This window comes from Rutilus rutilus, assembly GCF_951802725.1.
Source record: "Rutilus rutilus genome assembly, chromosome: 6".
Taxonomy (NCBI): domain Eukaryota; kingdom Metazoa; phylum Chordata; class Actinopteri; order Cypriniformes; family Leuciscidae; genus Rutilus; species Rutilus rutilus.
The window spans coordinates 40,109,194-40,128,620 of record NC_140214.1 but is presented as its reverse complement, the minus strand read 5'-3'; the positions used below and the strand labels follow the sequence as shown (position 1 = coordinate 40,128,620).

Genomic DNA, 19,427 nt, shown 5'->3' with positions numbered 1-19,427 from the left:
TGACCTACTTGCTCGTCTCTTCTCTCTCCCATTACAGACCGCGCTGAACCACGCCCCCCTCGCCACAAAAAGCATGTCATTATAAAAAAATAACTTAGCCTCATCCATGAACATGATTTTTCGATTCCCGTCTGACTGATTTACATCCACGGTGGAGTTTAAAACGACAGTTCCCATCATTCCACGCTCCTTCACATCGTCATCAAGCTACGCCGTTGTTGTTGTTTGGAATGTAGCGCCCTCTAGAGGCAAAAAATTCTTGCATATTGTAGCTTTAAGACACTACAGGGGCACCAGTATGTGTTTCTGCAGTTCTGGCCCTTCCTTGCCTTCCCCCATCTCTGTCCCTGGCATTACGGAGCCACGTTTTTATAGAGGCTTCCGCCTCACATGCAGTGGCTTGACTGCTTTTTGTCACTGCATCTAAGTGAGAAAGGATCAATTGAAATACAAATGTTAAAAACAAAATAAGGGTTGTTCAAGTACTGTTAAGCCATTTCAACCTAAGAAAGTTTTCAAACCTGCACTTTTGAGTGAGGAATTGAGGACACTGAGAGAATGACTGAATAGGACAATGAGAGAGCTGCGATTTATTGGGTAACACTTTATAATAACGTTCAGTTGTAAGTCATTTATAAGTGGTTAGTTAATGATTAACCAATCGTTTACAAAACATTCATAAATGATTAGCAAGTGTTATACTAACATTTTATGTATGTTTTGTAAATTCTGTTACAAGTAATTTACAAGTGATTATTAAATGATTAACTAATTATTTATGAAACATGATTATGCATTCATAAATGATAAATAAGTGATATGTTAATTATTGTGTTTTCAATATTCAGTTATAAGTCATTTACAATTGATTAGTTAATGATTAACTAATAATTTACAAAATATGAATGTGTTTCATAAATGTTTAATAAATTATGTAATTTTTTTGTATGTATGTAGCAATTAGAGGGTGCAGAAAGTGTTGTAAATGCCTTGTATACACGTACAGATAATTTGTAACTGGTCAGTAACAGTGTCCAAAACAATGATGTCTAAACGCATGAATAAATCATTTACAACACTTTCTGCATCCCCTAATCTAATGTGTTACACATCATTCGTAGATTACCACTTCAAGAATCAATATGGCATAAGATCAACAAATCTTATCTACGAATGATGTTGTAAGACACTTACAAGTGATGAATAGTTTACACTTTAGGTTAGGGGATGCAGAAAGTGTTGTAAATGATTTATTCATGCGTTTACACATCATCTATAACAGGTGTTGAACACTGTAGTGTGTGCTGCAGTGTAAGTGCTGACTGGTGAGGGTATAGACAGCTGTCTTCTGTAGTGTAGTGTAGTTTAGTGTAATGTAGTGTGCACTGCAGTGTAAGTGCTGACTGGTGAGGGTATAGACAGCTGTCTTCTCTGAAACACATGGAGTCTTTAACCACTCTAAATGACTTACAAGTGTAAAGTAAAGTGTAAGTGTAAAGTAAACCACTTATAAATGACTTACAACTGAACGTTATTATAAAGTGTTACCATTTATTGGTATAGAAAATTAGACTAATGGATCAGCATTGAGATTACACAGTGAATGAGTAAATTAATTTGTTAATATTTTTATATTTATGTTTAAACAACATACAGTACATTTTGTAGTTGTAACAAAGGCCCTGGAACTGAAAAAGTCTCCAGGATTATACTAAATGTGCATTGGACCTTTGCTGACAAACAAACGAGGATTACTGGGTACAGGAAACATGGAGATAGATCAAACATTGTTAATTTACTGTACATTTACACCTGACTACTGATTTTTCCTTCCCATTTTTATTTTATTTTATTCCTGTTATAAGGGCTTATCACATATAAACATTATATACTGTTTCTATAACTGCTTTGCAGACCAACATCTGCCCAAAGGCCATCTTCTGGCCAGAGCCCTTCCAGCACAGTTGCTGGGCAAGTGGGGTGGTCAACATGCAGACTAGGATACGTCTGGTGTTAGAGGTTGGGCTTGTACCCCCAACTATTGCCAGATACTTTGCCTAAATTAAAGCAGTAACACATCCGTGTATTCACAGGACAGCTATAATGAAACTGTAGTGAAAAAGTACAAAACTTTATTTATTTAAATGCATTTATTCATTTAGCAGGCTCTGTTATCAAAAGCAACTTTTAAAGAACCAAATATTTAATAAAAACAAGTGTACCATTGCACTGTAGCACGCCTCATCCTTCAGTTGTAGTTCTAGATTTTGAAGGTCTAGCATGTTTTTCAAAGGCAAATGGACACCCTCTGGCAGGTCTGCATCCACAGAGCTCTGTTTTGTGAGCTTTAAAACCAATTGCTTGATAACAGCAACCTCCCCTTTCAGGTGGTCTAACTAAGAAATTGTTTGATGTTCTGTTGCTGGAGAGATAGAGAGACATACAAGGAAACAGTGAGACAATCTTGAAAAAAGTAACAAAAACTCATTGTAATCATTAATGTACTGTTAATTTACAATTATTCTGCAACTAATACAACAATATCCTCTTTTCATGAGACGTAAAAACCTGAAATCAGTGCTTACGTGTAATTGTCTGCCTTCTTGACAGAACTGGTCCTGGTGGGCCAGGTGGTGCAGGGGGAATAGGCGGGGCTGGTGAAATTCGTTGAGATGGTGTTGACAGCGGAGATGGTGGGGACGGAGGGGACGGAGGGGATGGAGGGGATGGTGGAACCAGTACAGAGCCCGTTCTTCTTTTACTTACTACTTCTTCTTCAGAAGAGTGGCCCTGATCAGGGTACCGTGGGTTTGGTCTGGTGTAGATAAAAGTCACATAAGCCGCGTTTCCACCGCAGGAACTTTCCCCAGGAACTAGGAACTTTGGGGTGGTACTCGGTGTGTTTACACCGCAGGAACCAGGGTCTAAATGAAGTTCCGGGTAAAAATTTCCCCCCCAGAAAGTCCCTGCTGGCGAGGTAGTACTTTTTCAGAGTTCAGGAACTTTCGGGGTGGGACTTGTGCGCTGAACATGCTGATTGGTTGAGCTCACGTCACATTTGATTGGTTGACTCCACGCAGCATTTTATTTTAGCCGCCATTTTTAAAAATCGCGCTTCCTGGCTTCATGCAGTAAAGAGTTGTCTGGAAATTAATATGGAGTTTACAAAAAAATATGACCGCTGGACCGACGACGAGGTCCAGGCTTTAATAAGCGTATTTGCGGAAGAAGAAATCCAGCGGGAACTGGAAACCGCAATCCGCAATGAAAAGGTATACCTGAAAATATCGAGTAGGTTATATGAGCTGGGCATTGTTCACACTGGAAAACAGAGAGAAGAGAGAAGTTAAAAAAATTAAAACAAGACTACAAAAAAGTCAAGGATCACAACAATAGAAGTGGATCCGATCGGCGTACTAACAAGTGGTTTGACCGCCTGGACGCGTTGTTGGGACACAGGCCGGCATTTTCTGGAGCAGCGGTGTCAAAAGACTCTGCAATTGCATTTTTGGAATCCATTCATGAATCTGAGGACCAGTCGGTTGAAGGTAAATGATTACACATCTACATGATATCGTCTTAAACTTGTTGCAGTGATAAAACAAACTAACTTTTCTCAACGTGTGTTTTTACAGATGAAATGAATGACCCCAATGATGTGCAGGCAACAGAGACCAGCGTGTTTTCCCCTGCAATCACCAGTAGCCCTCAACCCATGTCTTCCGCCGAAACACACACACGACGAGGTATTAAACAACGTTGTCTGTTGATAAAAATATACTTCAAAACTAGGGGTGTAATAATATATCGTGCAACAATATATTGCAACACAAAAATGCAACAATACGTATCGTGGATAGGTCACCCAAAATAAAAATTACTGTGTGAGAAAAAATTCAGGTTTTCAGAGTTTTAGTGTCAGTACTACATTAAAATGATGTTGATATTAATGTATAATATAATGCATTGGGGGAATATTTGTGGGTCCGGATAATGCCAAACATGTTACCAATGTTAAGCATATTCGTCTTAAATAATTCAGTATTTTCAGCTTCAGAATCATGAATATTTTTATTCTGGTGTCACCATTGTCCTTGGGTTACAAGCACCAAGTCCAAGCTTATTCATTTAAACCCACAATGTAATATCAAAGTTAGCATTTTTTAATCAACAGTAAATTTTTTGTTAACCTTTTATCATATGTCTTGGGAGTATCGCAATAACACTGTATTGTGATAAGTATCGAATCGTGACACGAGGGCATCGTTACACCCCTATTCAAAACTGACCTAATTGTAATCCTAATGGTTTTGGGTCATTGTGTTATTTTTTTATTGCAAACTTAAATGGCCCATGATAAAAAATATGGAGCATGATGGCCCAACACAAGTTTCAAATTTAAGATTTTGTAGTGAAAACACTTAAAATAAGTATTTTATGGTTTTCAGGGTGGGCTTGTGTATTTATTGTCATGTGTTTCTGCACTTAGGGAAGAGGAAAAGAGATTGTGACTTCCTTGATGCGCTGAGGGACATGGAAGATTCTAACCGGACCGCCCTGCAGCTTGGACAAGAACAGCGTGACAAATATATGCAGCTGTTACTTGAGAGCCAGGCTGAGGAAAGAGAGATGAGGAGGCAGGAGTTGGCGTTCCTGCAGTCGGAAGCTGAAGAAAGCAGACGGCAGCAGAGGGACTTTCAGGCTGGGTTTCTATCTGTTCTTGCACAGTTTGCCCAGTCTTTCAAAAAGTAGCCACTTGAACTCTGAGATTGCACTTTAAATTGCACATTTGCATTTTTTATTTTTCTTTGCACAATTCAAATTTTTATATATTGTTTGCATTCCTGCAGAGGGCCGGGTTTCTGTCTGTTCTTGGACAGTTTGCCCAGTTCTTTACACAATATATTACTGTTCTCGTAATTTATTTCTTTTCACATGATTGTATTTTAAAAAATATATATTTTGTAAGCAGTACTTGCCTTGTGTTAAATAAAGTTTGTAAAATGTCACTTTGAGATCAAGTGCCTTTTCATCCCCATGGTAATTTTAGCTCTTACGGTAAGGTTTTGAAGTGCTGGTTAGATGTAAAACATTTCCGGTGAAAGTGCACAGGTTAAAATAAGCAAAGTGTAGGTTATTTAAGTCACTTATGAAATTACATTTTATATTTGACAGCCAAATATACAGGTGAAACTCAAATTTTTTTATATTGTGCAAAAGTTATTTCAGTAATTCAATTTAAAGGTGAAACTCATATATAGACTCATTACATGCAAGGTGTATTACATTTTCAAGCCTGTTATAATTTTTATGACCACGGCTTACAACTTATGAAAACTTCACATTTATTCTAATTTTGAATTTGGTTTTCATATCTGAAATATCTCACTTTGCATGTAATGAGTCTATATATTAGTTTCACCTTTTAAGTTGAATTACTGAAATTAAATGTTGCATGTTATTCTAATTTTTCAAGTTTCACCTGTAAACAGAAGGTGATAACAGAAATTAAAACCAAAGCATGATTCAGAAGTAATCATTTTTATTTACAAAAAAAAGTGTTACACAGCCAAAACAATGTACAACAGGTGTATACAGCATAAAAAAAGCGCATTACAGCACCTGAAGGTTATTTTTCCCTTACAAAAATAAAATAAAAACTTTCTGGTGTGTAACCAGAGATACTGCAGTTTACTACATTGTAGTCAAAAGCTTCATTAGACCTGTACGTGCATCTAGACCCTCGGCCTCTACAGTGGATGACAGTGCCCCGTCAGGCTGGTTGAATGTACCCGTAGCCCATTCTTCTCTGAACTCATCACCATTCATTTCACAGAGGTTATGCAGAACACAACATGCTATCACCAGGGATTTGACCTTGTGTGTATTGCAGTCATTTCGTTTTAGCAAACACCTCCATCTGCCCTTTAGTCTGCCAAAAGCATTCTCAACCACCACCCTGGCTCTGCTTGTTTTATGGTTGTACACAAGTTGTTGGGGTGTCAGTCGTCCGTTGTCTGTGAAAGGTTTCATCAGCCAGCTCTTCAAAGGATAGGCTGCATCACCAAGGACATAGTACCCCACATCATGTCCACAAATGTTCTTGGTTACATCAGGTAGTAACAAACCCCTATCCACTAGGTCCCACAATCCTGACAAACGCAGCACTCTGGCATCATGCAGGCTACCTGGCGCTCCTAAAAAAACATTCCAAAAGAGACCTCTTCCGTCCACAACAGCCTGTAGGATGATCGAATGCCAGCCCTTTCGGTTGAAGTACTCTGTGTGGTACTCCTCTGGTCCAAGAATGGGGATGTGTGATCCATCAATGGCACCTACACACTGTGGCACACCCCATCTGCACTCAAAATACGTCACCATTTCTTTTAACTTTTCACTGTTTGGTAACTGGATAACTTCTTGCATGAGTACCTTCTCAACAGATGAGCAGAAATCGTGAACACAGTGACACACAGTAGCAACTCGGACTCCAAATAAATGTGAGATGCTTCTATACTCTGAGTTGGTCGCAAGTTTCCACAGTGCAATGGCGATTCTTTTTTGAATGGGTACACAATGTCGGTAGTTTGTGTCATGTCTCTCCAGTTGGGGTTGCAATCGACGACAGAGGTACAGAAAAGTATCCTTAGACATCCGGAAATTCTTTATCCACTGTGCTTCGGTGAAAGTTGGAACCACGCTGTCCCACCATTCTGTTGTTCTAGTGTGCATCCAAACCGATCGCGAAACACGACGCATTCGATAGTACTCCCATATCTAAAACACACAAAAGTTGCAAAAAATAAGTTGATGTAATCGATAATAACATTATTCATAACTCTTGTTAATTTTGATGGATTCATTTCTTACCAATCTTGTTCTTTCTGCCCGATGGCGTGCGTTCGTCCCATCCATCTCACGGTCAATGTCTGCTATAGCTGATAACAAACGTTGTCTACTTTTATATCTAGCATTACGAGCTTTCTGAATACGCTTTAGTATTAGTGCTCGTCTCTTTTCTGCCGTTTTGTTAATTACCTAGTTAGTAAACCAATAGATCACACACAAAAGCAGCACAGCTTGAATCTCCTCCATACTTAAAACTCAAAACGCGCTCAAAACTCAAAACAAAGCCGCTTCCTGTCCGTCGCAGACTGGGAGGAGCAGTCGCACGCAGTTCAACGTCACCAGACTAATTTACATAATCTTCCCGGTACTTTAGACCGCGGTGTAAACGCAGTAAGCAACCGGTCTGGGGCAAAAAAAGTTCCTATAAAAAAAGTTCCTGGGACAAATAGTTCCTGGTAAAAACGCGGCTATAGTGAACCTTTAATCCTAGATTTTTGTAATCTGAAATTTCACACTCTACATTCCCACTCCGGGTACTTCTTTCTCCTGTGTAAGTTTTATAATCAATGCGAAAACCAAGAAACTTTTGCGATTACATTTTCCCAGCACGGTGTCATTTTCCGAATTGAGACAGGAGGATGTCTCAGCCTTTTTGGCCTTCTGTCTGGCTTTCTCATAATCTGCTACAGAACAATAAACCAGTACTCTGTGAGCTATCATAAGCTGAACATTTGTCATCACATTTCTCGAATTAAAAATTCGTAAGGCACCCTATACACAAGGTGAAACTAAATATTAAAAGATTTAAACTACGTTTTTTAAGACTTTCAACAAATAGTCACAAAGTTCACACAACAAATCTATTATTGATGAATTAACAGCTGTCTGTGGATTCCTTGACTTCTAAAGATACACAAATGCTTTATATAAAGAACAGAACTAGATGTACCGCATCGCGGTACAAAATATGACCGCCGCTCAGGCCTGCACTGGCTTTCCACAAAAATAAATGACGTGGAGTAATTTGGCTGTATTGCGTGTTTATGTATATACCTAAAAAAAGTAATAGTATGTGCATGTCTGTCTGTGTGTGTGTGTGTGTGTGTGTGTGTGTATGTGTGTGTGTTTGTGTATGTGTGTGTCTGTGTGTGTGTGTGTGTGTCTGTGCGTGTATGTATGTGTGCGTACATGTGTGCGCGTGTGTGTTTGTGTGTGTGTGTCTGTGCATGTGGATTTGTATGTGTGTGTATGGGTGTGTGTCTGTGCGTGTGGATGTCAGTGTGTGTGCATGCTTGCGTTTGTTTGTATTCCTGCATGTGTGTGTGTGACAGTATCATCCTAAACCAGCAACCCTTCGCTCAACAGCACCATCTACAGGCCGATGAGTGTACAGTCACTAAATGTGCACATAAATGAATTTATTTTATACCCCCCCATGGATGAAATTCTACAAAACTTAGCAGAGGATACCCCCAGAGGATGTCAAGTTAATCATACACATGAAATATGGTGCAGTTCTGAACATCTCCACTGAAGATAGGGGCGATTAAAGCAGAATAATATTGCATTTTCATTTTTTATGGGAGGGGCGCAAATCACAAATGAGTGATTATGGGCTAGGTTGATGTGGGCCCTTAAGAGCAACATACCATAAAAATGTCTTCATCCTCGGTGCCACGGTTCAGGTAGTTATTTAGGAAAAACTGAATTTTTTTGGGTTTGGGGGGGCCCAGCGCGGGGGGGGGGGGGAGTGGCCCCCGGGGACCAAACGAAAATTTTCCGTAGAAGTCTAGTGGGGCTACATGCCCACCAAATTTCATGTTCCCCGGTGCTTCGGTGTCCCTGGTATCGTTGACGGAAAATTTACGGGGGCCCCAGCGCGGGGGGGGAAGTGGCCCCCGGGGACCGAACGAAATTTTTCCGTAAAAGTCTAGTAGACCAACATGCCATAAAATTTCTTCATCCTCGGTGCCACGGTTCAGGTAGTTATTTAGGAAAAACTGCATTTTTTGGGGTTTGGGGGGGCCCAGCGCGGGGGGGGAGTGGCCCCCGGGGACCAAACGAAATTTTTCCTTAGAAGTCTAGTGGGGCTACATGCCCACCAAATTTCATGTTCCCCGGTGTTTCGGTGTCCCTGGTATGGTTGACGAAAAATTTACGGGGGCCCCAGCGCGGGGGGGGGAAGTGGCCCCCGGGGACCAAATTAAATTTTTCCGTAAAAGTCTAGTAGACCAACATACCACAAAAATTTCTTCATCCTCGGTGCCACGGTTCAGGTAGTTATTTAGGAAAAACTGCATTTTTTGGGGTTTGGGGGGGCCCAGCGCGGGGGGGGAGTGGCCCCCGGGGACCAAACGAAATTTTTCCTTAGAAGTCTAGTGGGGCTACATGCCCACCAAATTTCATGTTCCCCGGTGTTTCGGTGTCCCTGGTATCATTGACGAAAAATTTAAGGGGGCCCCAGCGCGGGGGGGGGAAGTGGCCCCCGGGGACCAAACGAAATTTTTCCGTAAAAGTCTAGTAGACCAACATACCATAAAAATTTCTTCATCCTCGGTGCCACGGTTCAGGTAGTTATTTAGGAAAAACTGCATTTTTTGGGGTTTGGGGGGGCCCAGCGCGGGGGGGGAGTGGCCCCCGGGGACCAAACGAAATTTTTCCTTAGAAGTCTAGTGGGGCTACATGCCCACCAAATTTCATGTTCCCCGGTGTTTCGGTGTCCCTGGTATGGTTGACGAAAAATTTACGGGGGCCCCAGCGCGGGGGGGGGAAGTGGCCCCCGGGGACCAAATTAAATTTTTCCGTAAAAGTCTAGTAGACCAACATACCACAAAAATTTCTTCATCCTCGGTGCCACGGTTCAGGTAGTTATTTAGGAAAAACTGCATTTTTTGGGGTTTGGGGGGGCCCAGCGCGGGGGGGGAGTGGCCCCCGGGGACCAAACGAAATTTTTCCTTAGAAGTCTAGTGGGGCTACATGCCCACCAAATTTCATGTTCCCCGGTGTTTCGGTGTCCCTGGTATCGTTGACGAAAAATTTAAGGGGGCCCCAGCGCGGGGGGGGAAGTGGCCCCCGGGGACCAAACGAAATTTTTCCGTAAAAGTCTAGTAGACCAACATACCATAAAAATTTCTTCATCCTCGGTGCCACGGTTCAGGTAGTTATTTAGGAAAAACTGCATTTTTTGGGGTTTGGGGGGGGCCCAGCGCGGGGGGGGAGTGGCCCCCGGGGACCAAACGAAATTTTTCCTTAGAAGTCTAGTGGGGCTACATGCCCACCAAATTTCATGTTCCCCGGTGTTTCGGTGTCCCTGGTATCGTTGACGAAAAATTTAAGGGGGCCCCAGCGCGGGGGGGGAAGTGGCCCCCGGGGACCAAACGAAATTTTTCCGTAAAAGTCTAGTAGACCAACATACCATAAAAATGTCTTCATCCTCGGTGCCACGGTTCAGGTAGTTATTTAAGAAAAACTGAATTTTTTTGGGTTTGGGGGGGCCCAGCGCGGGGGGGGGGGGGAGTGGCCCCCGGGGACCAAACGAAAATTTTCCGTAGAAGTCTAGTGGGGCTACATGCCCACCAAATTTCATGTTCCCCGGTGCTTCGGTGTCCCTGGTATCGTTGACGGAAAATTTACGGGGGCCCCAGCGCGGGGGGGGAAGTGGCCCCCGGGGACCGAACGAAATTTTTCCGTAAAAGTCTAGTAGACCAACATGCCATAAAATTTCTTCATCCTCGGTGCCACGGTTCAGGTAGTTATTTAGGAAAAACTGCATTTTTTGGGGTTTGGGGGGGCCCAGCGCGGGGGGGGAGTGGCCCCCGGGGACCAAACGAAATTTTTCCTTAGAAGTCTAGTGGGGCTACATGCCCACCAAATTTCATGTTCCCCGGTGTTTCGGTGTCCCTGGTATGGTTGACGAAAAATTTACGGGGGCCCCAGCGCGGGGGGGGGAAGTGGCCCCCGGGGACCAAATTAAATTTTTCCGTAAAAGTCTAGTAGACCAACATACCACAAAAATTTCTTCATCCTCGGTGCCACGGTTCAGGTAGTTATTTAGGAAAAACTGCATTTTTTGGGGTTTGGGGGGGCCCAGCGCGGGGGGGGAGTGGCCCCCGGGGACCAAACGAAATTTTTCCTTAGAAGTCTAGTGGGGCTACATGCCCACCAAATTTCATGTTCCCCGGTGTTTCGGTGTCCCTGGTATCATTGACGAAAAATTTAAGGGGGCCCCAGCGCGGGGGGGGGAAGTGGCCCCCGGGGACCAAACGAAATTTTTCCGTAAAAGTCTAGTAGACCAACATACCATAAAAATTTCTTCATCCTCGGTGCCACGGTTCAGGTAGTTATTTAGGAAAAACTGCATTTTTTGGGGTTTGGGGGGGCCCAGCGCGGGGGGGGAGTGGCCCCCGGGGACCAAACGAAATTTTTCCTTAGAAGTCTAGTGGGGCTACATGCCCACCAAATTTCATGTTCCCCGGTGTTTCGGTGTCCCTGGTATGGTTGACGAAAAATTTACGGGGGCCCCAGCGCGGGGGGGGGAAGTGGCCCCCGGGGACCAAATTAAATTTTTCCGTAAAAGTCTAGTAGACCAACATACCACAAAAATTTCTTCATCCTCGGTGCCACGGTTCAGGTAGTTATTTAGGAAAAACTGCATTTTTTGGGGTTTGGGGGGGCCCAGCGCGGGGGGGGAGTGGCCCCCGGGGACCAAACGAAATTTTTCCTTAGAAGTCTAGTGGGGCTACATGCCCACCAAATTTCATGTTCCCCGGTGTTTCGGTGTCCCTGGTATCGTTGACGAAAAATTTAAGGGGGCCCCAGCGCGGGGGGGGAAGTGGCCCCCGGGGACCAAACGAAATTTTTCCGTAAAAGTCTAGTAGACCAACATACCATAAAAATTTCTTCATCCTCGGTGCCACGGTTCAGGTAGTTATTTAGGAAAAACTGCATTTTTTGGGGTTTGGGGGGGGCCCAGCGCGGGGGGGGAGTGGCCCCCGGGGACCAAACGAAATTTTTCCTTAGAAGTCTAGTGGGGCTACATGCCCACCAAATTTCATGTTCCCCGGTGTTTCGGTGTCCCTGGTATCGTTGACGAAAAATTTAAGGGGGCCCCAGCGCGGGGGGGGAAGTGGCCCCCGGGGACCAAACGAAATTTTTCCGTAAAAGTCTAGTAGACCAACATACCATAAAAATTTCTTCATCCTCGGTGCCACGGTTCAGGTAGTTATTTAGGAAAAACTGCATTTTTGGGGGTTTGGGGGGGCCCAGCGCGGGGGGGGAGTGGCCCCCGGGGACCAAACGAAATTTTTCCTTAGAAGTCTAGTGGGGCTTCATGCCCACCAAATTTCATGTTCCCCGGTGCTTCGGTGTCCCTGGTATCGTTGACGAAAAATTCAGTAAGGTGACGAAAAAAAAAAGAAAAAAAAAACTTTGACAATCCCTATATGACCGCTTTCGCTAGCTACGCTAGCGGCGGTCATAATTAAATCGTCTCGGTTACTAACGTAACCTCGGTTCTCTCTAGATGAGGGAACGAGTGTTGCGTAAGCTAGTTTACGCTACGGGAAATACTGTTTCTAACCCTATTCTCCCTTTTCTCGAGAATACTGAAGCCAAAAAATTATCCTTAATTTTGTATTAATGTAAAACGCACTTGCTGCACAGAGCAGACACAGGCGAGGCAGGTCGCTCTGCGGCAACTGCTGCAACCTATCGAAGGACTGCTCGTGACGTAAGCACCAATGAGGGCGCGGGCCCATCCTGCCAGAATGGGCGTGGCCTATGGCTATATAAGCCCAGTCCGATAGGATGCTCTTTGATTTTTGACATCGATGAAGCGAAACCAGAACGAAGCACAAGCACAGCAGGGTTACGCAACACTCGTTCCCTCATCTAGAGAGAACCGAGGTTACGTTAGTAACCGAGACGTTCTCTTACGAGAGTACTCTCGTGTTGCGTAAGCAATGTCCACAACATAGTCCCAAGGGCATGTGCCCGGGGCACACATGATAAGTGGGTAATCAAGGCAAACGAGGGAGTGGGCCAATGAATACTAGAAAACAAAAACTGCCTTATGAATAATAGTGCTTGACTAGTCTAGCAGTCAGAGTGGACGTAAGTCAGTCTGAACTGTAGTGTGAATGGGTGCTTAACACAGTATATCAGACGGGAAGACATAAGTCGGCCTGTACTGAAAGAGAGACAGCTGGACTGAGGTGTCCAGACTGTAAGCAAAAACGCAGTCCGGTCGTAATTAGACTGACCAGACCTGCTTATTAATTAGACTGAGAGCAGTCTAGCCTGTAAGGCAGGGACTTCAAGGTTGTAAAACCTTATAAATGTAGACGGAGAGGCCCAGCCTGCCGCCATACAAATATCATGAAGTGAAATCCCGCTGGACCAGGCCCATAAAGAGGCCATGCCTCTGGTGGAATGAGCTCTGACCTGCAAAGGGCAGCGAAGGCCTTTGGACGTATAAGCCAGCGCGATAGCGTCAACTGGAGAGGCTTTGTTTCGAGGTAGCTAGCCCTTTGGCCGGCCACCGAAGGAAACAAAAAACTGTTCTGACTGTCTAAAAGCAGCAGAACTGTCCATGTAAATTCTCAGTGCCCTGACCGGGCAGAGGAGATTCATGTCATTCTCGCTGTCAGATCCAGAGAGAGCTGACAGGGAAATAACTTGTGCTCTGAAGGGGGTAGAGAGTATTTTAGGCACATAACCGTGTCTCGGTTTAAGGATGACTTTGGAGTCATTAGGCCCAAACTCGAGGCACGTGGGGCTCACAGAGAGCGCGTGCAAGTCACCCACTCGTTTGACTGAGGCGAGCGCCATCAGAAAAACGGTTTTGAGTGAGAGATATCGCAGATCCACAGATTGTAATGGTTCAAAGGGGTTCCCTTTCAAGGCCTCCAGGACCGTGGAAAGGTCCCAAACAGGAACCAACGGAGGACGATGAGGGTTAATTCTCCTCGCTCCTCTTAAAAATTGGGTGATAAGGTTATTCCTACCCAGCGACTGACCATGCATAGTTTTTCTAAACGCAGCTATGGCCGAGACATACACTTTGAACGTGGAGGGGGACCTGCCCTCATCCAAAAGCTCTTGTAGGAAGGAGAGAATCTCCGTTACCCCACAATGTCATGGATCAACCTTTCGAGCTGAGCACAAGCCGGAAAACACTGATCATTTAGAAGCATAGAGCCGTCTAGTCGAGGGCGCTCTAGCCTGTGTAATCGTGTTTAATACTCCCGCTGGGAGGTCAACGGGTAACCGTTGATGGCCCAATGCATGCAAAGCCCAAAGCTCGGGGCGCGGGTGCCAAATGGCCTGAGAGAGGAGCCCCTGGCCTGAGAGAGAAGATCCTTCCTCACTGGAATCGGCCACGGAGCCGTGTTCGTCAGCTGCATCAGCTCTGTGAACCAAGTTTGGTTCCTCCAGAGCTGCGCTACGAGGAGCACGGAGCATCCATTCTCCCTGATTCGCTTGATTACTTGTGGTAACAGCGTGACAGGAGGGAAAGCATACAGCGGGCGGCTGGGCCAATTGTGAGCCAGCGCGTCTCTGTTCTTTGAAAAGAATATTGGGCAGTGAGCGTTGTCTGACAACGCGAAGAGGTTGACTTCCGCTTTGCCGAAAGTGTCCCATAGCAGCTGGACTATGTGAGGGTGAAGGGACCATTCCCCTGTGGGGACGTTGTCCCTGGACAGCATGTCTGGACCCAGGTTCAGACAGCCTGGCACGTGCGCTGCCAGTGTGTGACAGGGACAGGGTGTGTCTGTGTGACAGGGACCCAGAGGCGCGATTGGGCTGACATACTGACATTGTGTCTACAGTGCTCATACAGGGCGGCGCGCTGAGAATGGCGGCCGGCTGATTTACACATAACACTCCCGTCACGGGGACTGGGCAGTGTTTCATTGTAGAGGGCCCTATATGCGTGTGTGGCACAGGGCATGTGGTGTTTACGAGTAAGCGCGAGCGCTGAACAGTGGGCGGGCTTCTCACACTTGAAACACATTCGGTGTTTATGGATGGGCGCACTAAGGGCCCTATCTTGCACCCAGCGCAATTGACTTTGTACAGCGACGCATGTATCATTCCTATTTTGCACCCGCGCAAAGCGCGCTTTTCCCTCCACAGAAGCACGTCGGTAAGTTAGGAACTACACTTGCGCTCCCCAGGGCGGTTCAGCGCAAAGAGGAGGCGTGTTCCGGCGCAAACGTTTCTTCATGCTATTTTGCAGGTTTAGAAAACAATTGCGCCACTAACCCGGAAAAAATAGTTTAAAGTCAGTGGCGCGGTGCGCATGTTATTCATATGCTATTTTAAGGGCGCATGCTTGGCCATAATCAATGTAGCGTGTGCACAACACACACACACTTTGATTCTCTCATCTACACAAAAGCAGCAGTTTTCATTTTTGCAAATCATACATTATTACGATAGATAGATAGATAGATAGATAGATAGATAGATAGGCCTAGATAGATCGACAATTTATTATAAAAGCATAAAAGCATACATCTAGCTTACACATTTACCCAAATTATCATACGCCTTTTTAACCTAAGTTAATTTGGGTGGGTTTCTCCATCCTCAACGTCCCTGACGAGAGCGTTGCTCTCCTTGGCTGTGAACCGCTCCTGGCAAATCCGCCGTTATAATAGGAATCCGCTTTAGAACAAGCGCGTCTGCTCTTAAAGGGAATGTGAGATGACGCTCTGATTGGTTTATTTCACGTTATGCCCAAACCACACCTATGAATAATGAAGCTACTTCAGACCAACCCATTTTAGATTTGCGCCAGGCGCAAGAGTCATTTATCCCACCGGGAAAATAGCAACAGCGCCAAGACCCGCCCACAAAGTTACTTGCGCTTTGCGCTTTGACACTTGCGTTTCAGATCGTTAATATATGTCCCTAAGTGAGCGTGTGTCACTGAGTGGGCAGTGTTTATGAGTAGGGGTGAGCACTGAATAGCGGGCACATCTCCTACATTTGAAACATACGCGGCGTGAGCCGGTTTTAATGAAGGGAGCCCTATATGTGTGTGTGACACAGGGCGTGTAGTGTTTATGAGTAAACGCGAATGCTGAACAGCGGGCGCGCTTCTCACACTCGAAACACGGTTTGTGTTTATGGATGGGAGCTCTAAGTGAGTGTGTGTCACCGAGCGAACAGTGTTTATGAGTAGGGGTGAGAACTGAACAGCGGGCACATTTCCTACATTTGAAACACATGCGGCATGAGCCGGTTTTATTGATTTGGGCCGTGAATGAGTGAGTAACACTGAACGGGCCGTGCTTGTGTGTAGGGGTGAGCACTGGGAAGTGGGCACAATTCCTACATTTATAACACCTCGTCGAGCACGTGGCAGAAGCTGGCGCTGACCATCCGTGAGCGAAGTGGGGGACTCAGGAAGTGATGCACGCGGGGATTCCATCGCATTCGCGAACAGGATCGCTTTCCGGTGGTCTCTGCGGGCAGCGCATTTACGTGCAGCCCGGACGAGAGAGGCGGAAGCGCAGGGTCCACGTAGAAAATGGCTAGTCGAGCCCGCAGGGTCGACGTAGTCATGGTGTCGCTTTCCGGGCAGCCGCCCTGGGAAAGCACGTGCACTTGGAAACGAGGCATTTGAATCAACGCCTCGGCTCTTTTAGCGGATAACGTGTGTGTCGCGGCGGCGAACACACACGGAGTAAGTGAAAAGGATATAGGCGCCGGATGACGCAGCAGAAGCGGCGGCTGAAGGCGGCGAGAAGACGGCCGCCCTCCTAGGTTCTGCGATGCAGATGCTCATCCCGCTGCAGTGCCTTTTAAACGGCGCAGGCTTCTTCCGGAGATCCAGCGATGTGAGTACTTCGCTGAAGAGATGAAAAATCAAAGAGCATCCTATCGGACTAGGCTTATATAGCCATAGGCCACGCCCATTCTGGCGGGACGTGACGCCCCCCTCAGCAGTCCCTCGATAGGTTGCAGCAGTTGCCGCAGAGCGACCTATAGGCGCGCGAGCTGCCTCGCCTGTGTCTGCTCTGTGCAGCAAGTGTGTTTTACATTAATACAAAATTAAGGATAATTTTTTGGCTTCAGTATTCTCGAGAAAAGGGATTTTCCCATAGCGTAAGCTATAACTTACGCAACACGAGAATACTCTCGTAAGAGAACTAGTATATTTTTTGCCAAATTTAGCTTTTATTGACATAAACACATATAATTTACTTTCCCTTGATATCAATTACGTCAAAAGACTTGATCAAGATGCTGCATATCATTTTAAGGTCAGTTTTGGAAGTCAATGTCTTCCAGTGGTAATTATGTTAAAAGAAAAAGTTACTATTATTGTTAAACCCACACTGAAATTGTTTTTATGTATAGCCTATGCAGGTATGTTTGAAATTCAGTTTACATCAAATCAATGTCATGGTTTAGAAGTCAAATTGATATCATTTGGACATCACATTGACATCAATGATTTGTGTGTATATTTATTGCATATGATTTCTTTCTCAGCCTGATTAGTTCAAATAGCATTTTTCTTAACTGAGGCCCCAAACTATTTCTCCTTTTGAACTGTGCGTTGGATTTGTACATGTGCCCAACTGTAAAATTGCTGTGGGTGGACTTTAACTTAATAAAAAAATAACAATTTCTGACCGAAATTTACATAGCCATGCTGAAATGGAAGCAGTGGAGTGATTATTATTTATTTTTTTACCAAAAATGATACTGATTTGTTGATTAACTTGAACTGTAATTCATTACAATTTCATAAATGACAAACAGCGTTTTTGCTGTAACCCCACATAAAGTATTGTATATTATCTATATTATTTTTATTTATTTATAGTGATACAATTAATTATTATACATTTGATGAAATTAAATAATTGTAATACCACGTTTACAGGGTTACCAGTCAATTGTTATAATATTTAGATGTTTGATGTCAATTTGATGTCTTTTAACATCCACATTTGAGTTTCAATTTAACATATTTGTGTGCACTATATGCATGCTGATCAATGTTTATGTTGACAAATGTAAATCTAAAAACTCAAAAGTGGCGTCAAGTCTTAAGGAGTGACTCACTGAATCATTCAAATTCAAACGATTCGCATCACTCTATTGTCTGGAGACTCAGGCGCGCAACCGTTCTGCTGTGGCGTTATTTTGGAACTATTTTCGCGGGACAATGACTGTGTCTGAAATGTAAGTCACTTACTTAATATTAACTAATTGTGTAGCCTATTGAACTGCATTTATTGAACATTTGCAACCGTGCTGATGTGTGTGTAGTGTAGGCTACTGAGAGCAGCCATCGACGACAGAATCTGAAGTGAAGATGTATTCACACAAAATGACTAATGCAGTTTAAAAAGTGGCATGGAATTACAATTTCATGAAAAATGTTATTGTCACCGGTGCAGGCCGGGGCGGGCACCAGATGACCGGCCACACCCCTGACTTACACCCCACCGTGAGGAGCCGACACCGCAGGTACACAACAGACGGACAGAGACAGTGAAGTACAGTAAAAAGTTCTTTATTGATTAAAACTTTATTGATTTAGAACGACTCTCCGTGGGCAGGTTTCTTCGTGTCAACCAGGAGGACGGCCAGAATAGCCGTATTCTTCGAGGCTCAGGCAGAGAGAGAATGGAGGTAAGTTGCTCACCAGCGTAACTGTTCTCTTTGGGGCTCAGGCAGAGAGAATGAAGGTAGGTTGCTCACCAGCGAACTGTTCTCTTCGGGCCCAGGCAGAGAGAATGGAGGTAGGTTGCTCACCAGCGTAACTGTTCTCTTCGGGCTCAGGCAGAGAGAATGAAGGTAGGTTGCTCACCAGCGTAACTGTTCTCTTCGGGGCTCAGGCAGAGAGAATGACGGTAGGTTGCTCACCAGCGTAACTGTTCTCTTCGGGGCTCAGGCAGAGAGAATGACGGTAGATTGCTCACCAGCGTAACTGTTCTCTTCGGGGCTCAGGCAGAGAGAATGACGGTAGGTTGCTCACCAGCGTAACTGTTCTCTTCAGGGCTCAGGGCTCAGGCAGAGAGAATGACGGTAGGTTGCTCACCAGCGTAACTGTTCTCTTCGGGGCTCAGGCAGAGAGAATGAAGGTAGGTTGCTCACCAGCGTAACTGTTCTCTTCGGGGCTCAGGCAGAGAGAATGACGGTAGGTTGCTCACCAGCGTAACTGTTCTCTTCGGGGCTCAGGCAGAGAGAATGGAGGTAGGTTGCTCACCAGCGTAACTGTTCTCTTCGGGGCTCAGGTAGAGAGAATGGAGGTAGGTTGCTCACCAGCGTAACTGTTCTCTTCGGGGCTCAGGCAGAGAGAATGGAGGTAGGTTGCCCACCAGCGTAACTGTTCTCTTCGGGGCTCAGGCAGAGAGAATGACGGTAGGTTGCTCACCAGCGTAACTGTTCTCTTCGGGGCTCAGGCAGAGAGAATGGAGGTAGGTTGCTCACCAGCGTAACTGTTCTCTTCGGGGCTCAGGTAGAGAGAATGGAGGTAGGTTGCTCACCAGCGTAACTGTTCTCTTCGGGGCTCAGGCAGAGAGAATGGAGGTAGGTTGCCCACCAGCGTA

General features: G+C 45.0%; 2 protein-coding genes and 1 long non-coding RNA gene across 3 annotated transcripts in view; 2 read left to right on the top strand and 1 right to left on the bottom strand.

The window, feature by feature from the left end:
- The window catches only part of LOC311291359 (uncharacterized protein), a 796,365-nt gene that overhangs the window by 605,854 nt on the left and 171,084 nt on the right, over positions 1 to 19,427 (bottom strand). The gene's annotated exons all lie outside the window — the stretch shown is intronic.
- LOC311291423 (uncharacterized protein) overlaps positions 1 to 19,427 on the top strand; it is a gene marked incomplete at its 5' end in the record, with an annotated part of 543,326 nt that overhangs the window by 449,425 nt on the left and 74,474 nt on the right. The window lies entirely within an intron of this gene.
- On the top strand, positions 827 to 5,009 carry LOC311291367. The gene is made up of 2 exons (XR_014627552.1): positions 827 to 3,746; positions 4,490 to 5,009. It is a non-coding gene; the product is annotated as an uncharacterized lncRNA (long non-coding RNA).